The sequence below is a fragment of the Triplophysa dalaica genome, chromosome 9, assembly GCF_015846415.1.
Source record: "Triplophysa dalaica isolate WHDGS20190420 chromosome 9, ASM1584641v1, whole genome shotgun sequence".
In the NCBI taxonomy this organism is placed as follows: domain Eukaryota; kingdom Metazoa; phylum Chordata; class Actinopteri; order Cypriniformes; family Nemacheilidae; genus Triplophysa; species Triplophysa dalaica.
Genome location: NC_079550.1, coordinates 19,588,263 through 19,596,756, shown reverse-complemented (window position 1 = coordinate 19,596,756; position 8,494 = coordinate 19,588,263).

Genomic DNA, 8,494 nt, shown 5'->3' with positions numbered 1-8,494 from the left:
CTGCAATATCGTGGGCCGCACCTCTGGACCCTACTTGGTTTTTGCGCCATCTACCAAAATCGGAGTTAGGAGTGAAGCGTAATGAGTACCGAAAAAGTGCAACTAACACAGTGTTTCCACCCAATTCTAATAACTTTGTTTTTAAAACCTTATATTACACCTAAATACTACATTTCATGTAATTAAACCTTATGCTAAAAGCTGAATGTTAAGTAATTATTGTGACTAACTAGCATAATATAATAAGTAAAAAAATGATAAACAAGAAACGTCTCAGGTTACGACTGTAACCATTGTTCCCTGAGATAGGGAACGAGACACTGCGTCATGGAATGACTCTTTGGGGAACGCCATTAGCGTGACTTGTCTGAATCGCGTGTGAAACTAACTTTCGCTTTATAGTCGCATGATGATGACGTCACTGATGACGTCATGACCACCGTGACTATCGGAAGGCATAAAAAGGAAGCGGAAGCAGTGCAAACCAGCTTCTGCAAAAAATGAAGCAAATGCTCCAGTCATAAGGAGTATGGCAAAGAGACGCAGTGTCTCGTTCCCTATCTCAGGGAACAATGGTTACAGTCGTAACCTGAGACGTTCCCTTTCGAGGGAACTCAAGACTGCGTCATGGAATGACTCTTTGGGGAACAAAATACCCGCTACGCCATACGAGTTGTGGCTGTCTAAGTGTGAAGGTGTTATGCACATACTAAGACATAAGTACCTGAGAACCAGGTAAGGAAGAAAGATCAAGATTGTAATATCTTATGAATGTGTGCGTGGAAGACCAGCCCGCTGCATCACAAACATCCTGCATAGACGCACCTGACAGAAGGGCCTGCGAAGAGGCCATACTCCTTGTTGAATGTGCCTTGATTCTCAGAGGTGAAGGTAGTCCACGCACCTCATAAGCCAAGGAAATGGCCTCCACAATCCATCTACTAATGGTGTGCTTAGAGGCCGGCTGACCTCTACTATGAGGTCCAAAACAAACCAACAGTTGGTCCGATTTCCTCCATATGGAAGATCTTCTAACATACTCTCCCAGTGCCCTGACTGGGCATAACAAGTGTAGTCTCTGATCCTCTGCTGACTCATGAGGTGGAGCATGAAAGGCTTGTAAAACTAATGTTCTGGCCACATTGCTTGGCACCTTAGGTACATACCCTGGTCTAGGGTGCAGAATTGCTTTTATATTACCTGGAGAGAACTCCAGACATGGTGGAGAGACTGATAGAGCCTGAAGGTCGCCTACCCTCCTCAGAGAGGTAATACCGAGTAAAAAGGCTAATTTGAGGGACAAATACTTGTCTGAGCTACACTCAATAGGTTCATAAGGAGCTTGGGAAGCCCCTTCCAAAACCACAGCGAGGTCCCATGCTGGAACTCTAGCCTGAGGAGGCGGTCTCATCCTCAAGGTACCACGCAAAAACCGGGCAACCAAGGGGTGTCTCCCCAAGGTGCTTCCAGGCAGAGGGGAGTGAAAGGCTGCAATAGCTGCCACATAAACTTTCACCGTAGAAGGTGCAAGACCTGCCGAAAACCGCTCTTGCAGAAACTCCAGTACTGAAGCCACTGGGCAGTTAACTGGATCTAAATGTCTGTTATTACACCACAAGGTGAATAACCTCCACTTTAGAGCATAAAGTTTTCTGGTGGATGGAGCTCTAGAATTAAGAATGGTTTCAACAACCTCAGTTGACAGACCTTGATTCAACAAGCCACTCCCTTCAGCGGCCAGGCCCACAACTTCCATAGTTCTGGGCTGGGATGGCATATCGTGCCCCTGGCTTGGTTCAGAAGGTCCTGCCTGAGGGGAATCTCCCATGGCTGGCCTTCTAAGAGCATTAGAAGGTCCGAGAACCAGACTCGTGCAGGCCAATAAGGTGCTATTAACAAGAGTCTGATCCCTTCCTGTCGAACTCTCTCTAGGACCTGCGGGAGCAAAGCGATTGGGGGAAAAGCATACAGACGCCGCCTCGGCCATGTCTGTACCAGGGCGTCCAGTCCCAATGGGGCTGGAAGAAATATTGAAAACCACAGGGGGCAATGAGATGTCTCCTGAGATGCAAAGAGGTCGATTTCGGCCTGACCAAATCTTTCCCAAATCTGTTTCACCACTTCGGGGTGAAGTCTCCATTCTCCTGGCCTCAGTCCTTGTCTCGACAACATGTCTGCTCCCACATTTTGAACTCCAGGAATGTAAGTCGCCCTGATAGATAGAAACTTCTCCTGGGACCATAGGAGAACCTGCTGCGCCAGCTTGCAGAGAGGGCGCGACCTCAGGCCCCCTTGATGATTGATATAAGAGACCACGGCTGTATTGTCTGTTCTGATTAGAACATGATGGTCCCTGAGGACTGGGAGGAAGTACTTCAAACCTCTTATGACAGCTAACATCTCCAGGCAATTTATGTGCCAATGGAGATGCTGCTCTGTCCATAGCCCACTGGCTGAGCAACCTTCTACTATTGCCCCCCAGCCTGTGAGGGATGCGTCCGTCGTCACTGTCATCCTGTGACATTGAGCTCCCAATTTTCGACCTTGATTTAGAAACTGTGTCTTTTTCCATATAGCCAGGGAACGAAGGCATCTGCGCGTAACCCTGATTATACGAAACGGGTTGCCCCTCGGGGAAAACCCTTTGTTCTTTAGCCACCATTGTAAAGGTCTCATATGCAGAAGGCCAAAAGGAATCACGTTGGATGCTGCTGCCATTAGACCTAATATTTTCTGAAAATGCTTGACAGTGTATGCCTGACCCATCTTGATATTGTTGTCAGGATGGACTCGACACGTGCAGGAGACAACTGTGCCTGCATCATGACTGAGTTCCACACTACCCCAAGAAAAGTAATGCTCTGCTGAGGAGTTAGATTGCTCTTCTTGGCATTGAGCCTCAGTCCCAAAAGCTTCATATGGTCGAGGACGACATCTCGATGTCGAACCACCATTTCTTGAGACTGAGCTAGCACTAACCAGTCGTCTATGTAGTTTAATATGCGAATCCCCTGAAGTCTCAGTGGAGCAAGGGCAGAATCCATGCATTTCGTGAAAGTGCGAGGGGAAAGAGCAAGGCCGAATGGAAGAACTCCATATTGGTAGGCTCTGCCTCCGGAAGCAAATATGAGAAACTTCCGGTGTTGAGGAAGGATGGATATGTGGAAATATGCATCCTTCAGGTCTATTGTGGTGAACCAGTCGCCTTTTCTGATTCCAGCCACAATAACAGGAATCATAAGCATCTTGAACTTGTACCTCCTCAGAGATTTGTTGAGATATCTCAGATCCAGAATAGGCCTGAGCCCTCCATCCTTTTTCGGAACTATAAAGTACCGACTGTAAAAACCTGTCTGACTCTCGTGAGGGGAAACATATTCTATGGCCCCCTTCATCAAGAGAGATTGTACTTCCTGTTCTAACACCCGAGCCCGGTCGGAACTCACTTCGGTGCAAAACACCCCTTTGAACTTTGGAGGGCTGACAGCAAACTGAATTCTGTACCCCTTCTCTATGGTGCGGAGAAGCCATGGAGTCAGATTCGGCAACTTTCTCCACTCGTGGAGGAAGTGCACTAAGGGAGTCAGCGTGATGACATCGGCTTCGGGTGCATGCGGATCGATGCCTGGAAGTAATTGACCTGCAGGGGATAGTGGAACTATTAGCATGTTTACAGGGTCTACCATGGGTAGATTCTGTTGAACCCGTACTAGGGAAACTGACGTGCCCCGAAGCGCACTGGGCGGCGGGGTTAACGTAGTGGCCTCCTAAGGCCTATTGGGGGAACCGGACTTGTCCACCCCCCCAGAATGGGTGCTATTTGAAGCGCTGAGGTACCGTCAGGACCTCTTGGCAGTAGCCTTCCGATTGGAGATAACAACTGTCCTCAAATCTGGCTTGATTTGCCTTGAGAACTTCTGGGATTGCGGTCTCGACCCCCAAGCTCTCTGAGGGGGAGTACGAGTAGCAACACTCTGTTTTTCCTGCTGCCTATGTAGAGCACTAGTAGTAGATGGCTGGGGCTGCCTTTGAGCTGCAGGACCCTGAGGGTAAGAACGGCGAGGTAAAACATTTTGGAAAGCTGTTGCTTGACGCTTTGCCTCCTGAAAACGATCGACCACAGTGTCGACCACATTCCCAAAGAGACCTTGGTCAGACAATGGTGCATCAAGCAGCACAGACTTGTCCTTCTCCTTAATACCAGACAAATTTAACCATAAATGCCTCTCTGTAGCTACCAGGGTCCCCATGGAGCGCCCAATAGCTTGGGCTGTCTCCTTGGTTGCTCGGAGAGTAAGATCTGCTGCTGTCTTCAGTTCATTAAGCAGGTCTATATCAATAACCTCGCTCTCTTTTATGTCCCCCAGCAGGTCGGCCTGGTATGCCTGCAAAAGACCCATAGTGTGCAGACATGAGCCAGCCCGACCTGCCGCCATATATGCCTTACCCACCAAATTTGACGTAATCCGGCTTGGCTTGGTGGGCAATGTCGGAGGTTTCAATGATGATGCTGCTTCAGGTGAAAGGTAGGTGGCCAAAGACTCTTCCACCTTGGGCATCATGCCATAGCCTTTCTCTCTAGCTCCTATAACTGAGGAGAAACTAGAGGCAGTGGTGGAAATTCTGGAAGAAAATGGCTTTTTCCATGATTTAGAAACCTCAGTATGTAAATCTGGAAAGAATGGCAACCCCCGACGTTGAGGTTGTACCCGTTTTTTTTAAGTATCTTTCATCTAATTTACTTATAGGTGTAAGTTGTTGTTGATCTTGGGGCCAATCAACACTAAGCTTGGCTACTGCCCGGATAACAACCTCTAATAGCTCCTCATATCCCTGGGAAAGTGGAGTTTCATGATCTTCAGTTTCTACTGCTTGCACACTAACACTCTCTCACTCCTCAGAGCTAGAGCAGTGCATAGAGCTTCCAGATGGGGCGGGAGAAGCCACCATGCGGGCTCCCAAACCCTTTCCGGAAGCAATGGGATTTGAGGGATGAGAAAGGACCGAAGTCGTCTCACCCTCCAAAATATCCATCTGCGAACCCCATGACTGCAGACCCCGCACTGCCTCGGCAGAAGCGGGACCTGAACCATGAGGCTTGCGAATACTGCCTGACTCATCAAACAGTGCTAAACGTGAGAGAAGAGATCTTAGCGGTAGCCACAAGCAATGTTCACAGGCAGCTCCCTCAAGAGCTGCCTTAGCATGTTCCATTCCCAAACATTTCACACAAAGCTCATGTGAATCACTATCCGTAATAAAACGGGGGCAGGGAGGAACACATTGCTTAAATGCCTTCTTTGACATACGTTTCATATTGCTAATCTATCTAAGATAGCTTAAGATAAACTAGAAACCTTCACACACACAAACAGATGCTTTGCTGAATGGCAGAAGCTGGTTTGCACTGCTTCCGCTTCCTTTTTATGCCTTCCGATAGTCACGATGGTCATAACGTCATCAGTGACGTCATCATCATGCGACTATAAAGCGAAAGTTAGTTTCACACGCGATTCAGACAAGTCACGCTAATGGCGTTCCCCAAAGAGTCATTCCATGACGCAGTGTTGAGTTCCCTCGAAAGGGAACATAGCCTTTTCAGTTACTAGATCGACCACATTTCAGATACAGAGTGAAGACACAATGATGACTCTGCGCGCAGATTTAAGATCGTTTTTATTTTATAAAATCACGACTTAACATTTGAACAGACACACACACAAAAACATTTTTGTTTTAAATGAAACACATTCATGCATGTCTTCATTGAATCCTAGAGATAAAGGCGCAGAGAAAAACATTCAGTTGAACATTTTCTTATGTGTTCATTTTTCAACAAATTTCATATTTAAAAGTTCTTAGTGACCACAGAACACTTTTTACTTTTCCTGATCTTTAAATATTTAAAGCGCAGATACCAAGTACAGTATGCAGCAGTATACATACCAATTGGATGTTCTCCCCTCTTTTCACCATTTTTTCAGTATCCCTCTGTTAAATTCTTCCACTTCACTGAAATATAGAAAATGGAGAACACAAGCACAGCTGGGTTAACAGAAATACTGTTAACGCTTCCAAACCTTGGACATTGTGTAAACAAAAATTACTCTGATGATAATCTGGAGCAGAGATGAAGGCTTGCTCCGCATCCTGCAGAGATATTTTTTTTAGCCCAGCCAGGCCATATACGATGGACCTTCAAAATAAAATTGTAAATTGAAATATACACAGGTCTGTTCATAATCAGTATACAGTAGGCTGTGAAGGCCAGAAAAATCCATAATACATTATATATAAACAAGGATTTCCATTCTTGGATTGTTATGTGTTTTTTTTTAAAGTGAGTCCAATAGGTCAAATACATTTTTTTCTAAATAGACTTAAATTAGTCCAAAGCCTAGTACTTGACCAATTTATTTAATAATCTTTTGTCATACTATTGCCTGCACTGAGATGTGTTCTTGAATAGACGACACAGTACATTACAAAATCTAGCATGTGGTATTTTAACAGTCAATTATGTGATGTCAAATGTTACAATCAACATTACGAACAGTGTCAACATGATGAGACATCATGGGATTAAACAAGTTGACTTTGAGCACGAGACAATTTAAACATTAAGATTAATTTTAATCACTTAAAATGGAAAAAACAATGAGTAATTGACAAGGTTTCATAGGAAGAGTGCTGCAGTTCACTGTGTTGTCTAGGCCAAGAGTTAATAATCATCCCATAGTCACAAAATCAAAATAAGCTTGCCAGTCGTGATACAGTTTCTTTAAAAAGAAACATTAACTTTCCAATAAAATGTTAAATGTTTTAATGTTGAACTAATACAAATTAATTCCCATTTGACACTGTTATAGTCCTCCATTCTACCCATTTATTTTCATTGTCAAGGGAAAATACAAAGAAGTACAAACTTACAAGGATAGCATAAATGAGCCCTAAAAAAGCAAAAGTGATCACCTTTTTGAACTCTTTTGTAGTTTTTATAATGATTATTGGAGGCAGATTTTTTTTCCATTTTTGAACTCCTATTTTGCACTACAAACTGTGAAATGAAACAATATAAATTCATATTAAAGCTATGAAGATTAAGGACTCAGCAGTTTTCATTTGTTTGATTCATATCAACCACATAGAATACCAGAATATTAGGCTGCTGTCACTAATGTATTGACATTTGTTTTCTTTCTCAACTTTTTACGCTCACTTCAGACAAAAATTACCCTTTTTATGACTAACTGACCCTCTCCCTCAGTTGAATTCAATCACCCTCCTTTGATTCACAGAAGGAGACGTGGCAACAGAAAGGCTCATGGGAACTAGCCAAAAGCCAATAACCACACCCCCTAGCACAAAAACAGGTCCACAAAGTTCATTACTCATGTGTTAGTATCCAGGCCCACCAAAGGGCCGCGGCCCACCGGTTGAGAATCACTGCCATAGGCTATAATTGACCTTTGTCATTTTACGCTCTCATCTTTTATGTTGTATAATTAGGCATTCACAGATACATTATATATATACAAAACACAACATATGGGTCTGTTTGTTAGGTAACATTTGGCTAGATTTCACATCTGTCCACAGATTAGCTCAAACATGGTTATTTTCTTATTTCTAGATTTACGGAAAATCAGTGATAGACAGAGCGAGTTTACTTTCAGATCAAAACCCCCTAGCGGCGAAATGTCATTGAGTTTTGAAATTGTTTGCTAAAAACCACGTGACTTAGCCAGTTTTAAAAGTGCTTTGAAGCACTGCTCGACACAAAAGATTCGATACAGGTTTCGAAAGTCCCATCACTACTTGTTTAAGACTCTGGTTGCCTCCAAATAACCCAACTTGCGGTCTTTGCACTTGACCACTTGACTACATTTATGACGTATTTCCTGTTTTGGCTCTAGTGTTCTAGTGGGTGTGAAGATTCCCAAGTGAGCGTTATATTTCTAACCCGATGGGACACACTAAGCAAGTGCAAACATGTAACGTTAATTAATGTGGTGAGATAAAAAGCAGTTTACAAAATATATAACTCTGGAGCTTTCACCAATAAATATGTAACACTACGTTTTACTAAAATATTATATGTAATATAAGCATTATTTGTACTGTATCAAAAAACAAACAAAAGAAAACACGTTAGCCAAACGAAGCATAAATAAAGAAAAAACCTTAAAAAGTAGTAGCTTAAAATACGCTGAATGCTTTTTGCAACGTCCGCGAGACCCGAGTCTCACGATTAATATCCAGAACATGATGCATGATGGGACACGCATAGCCTTAATACTGCTCCGAAGCGGTATTCAAGCTAGTGTGGGTTTAGTGTGTGTTAAGCGCACTGCCCTTTGGCATTTCGTAGAAATTGTACAGACTCTGACTCCCTTGTAGTTATTTGCAGATTATACTTGTTTTTCATATGGAACAATTAACTGTGTAATAATGTTTATAAAGCTGTCAATCAAAAAATAATTTCATTAATTTT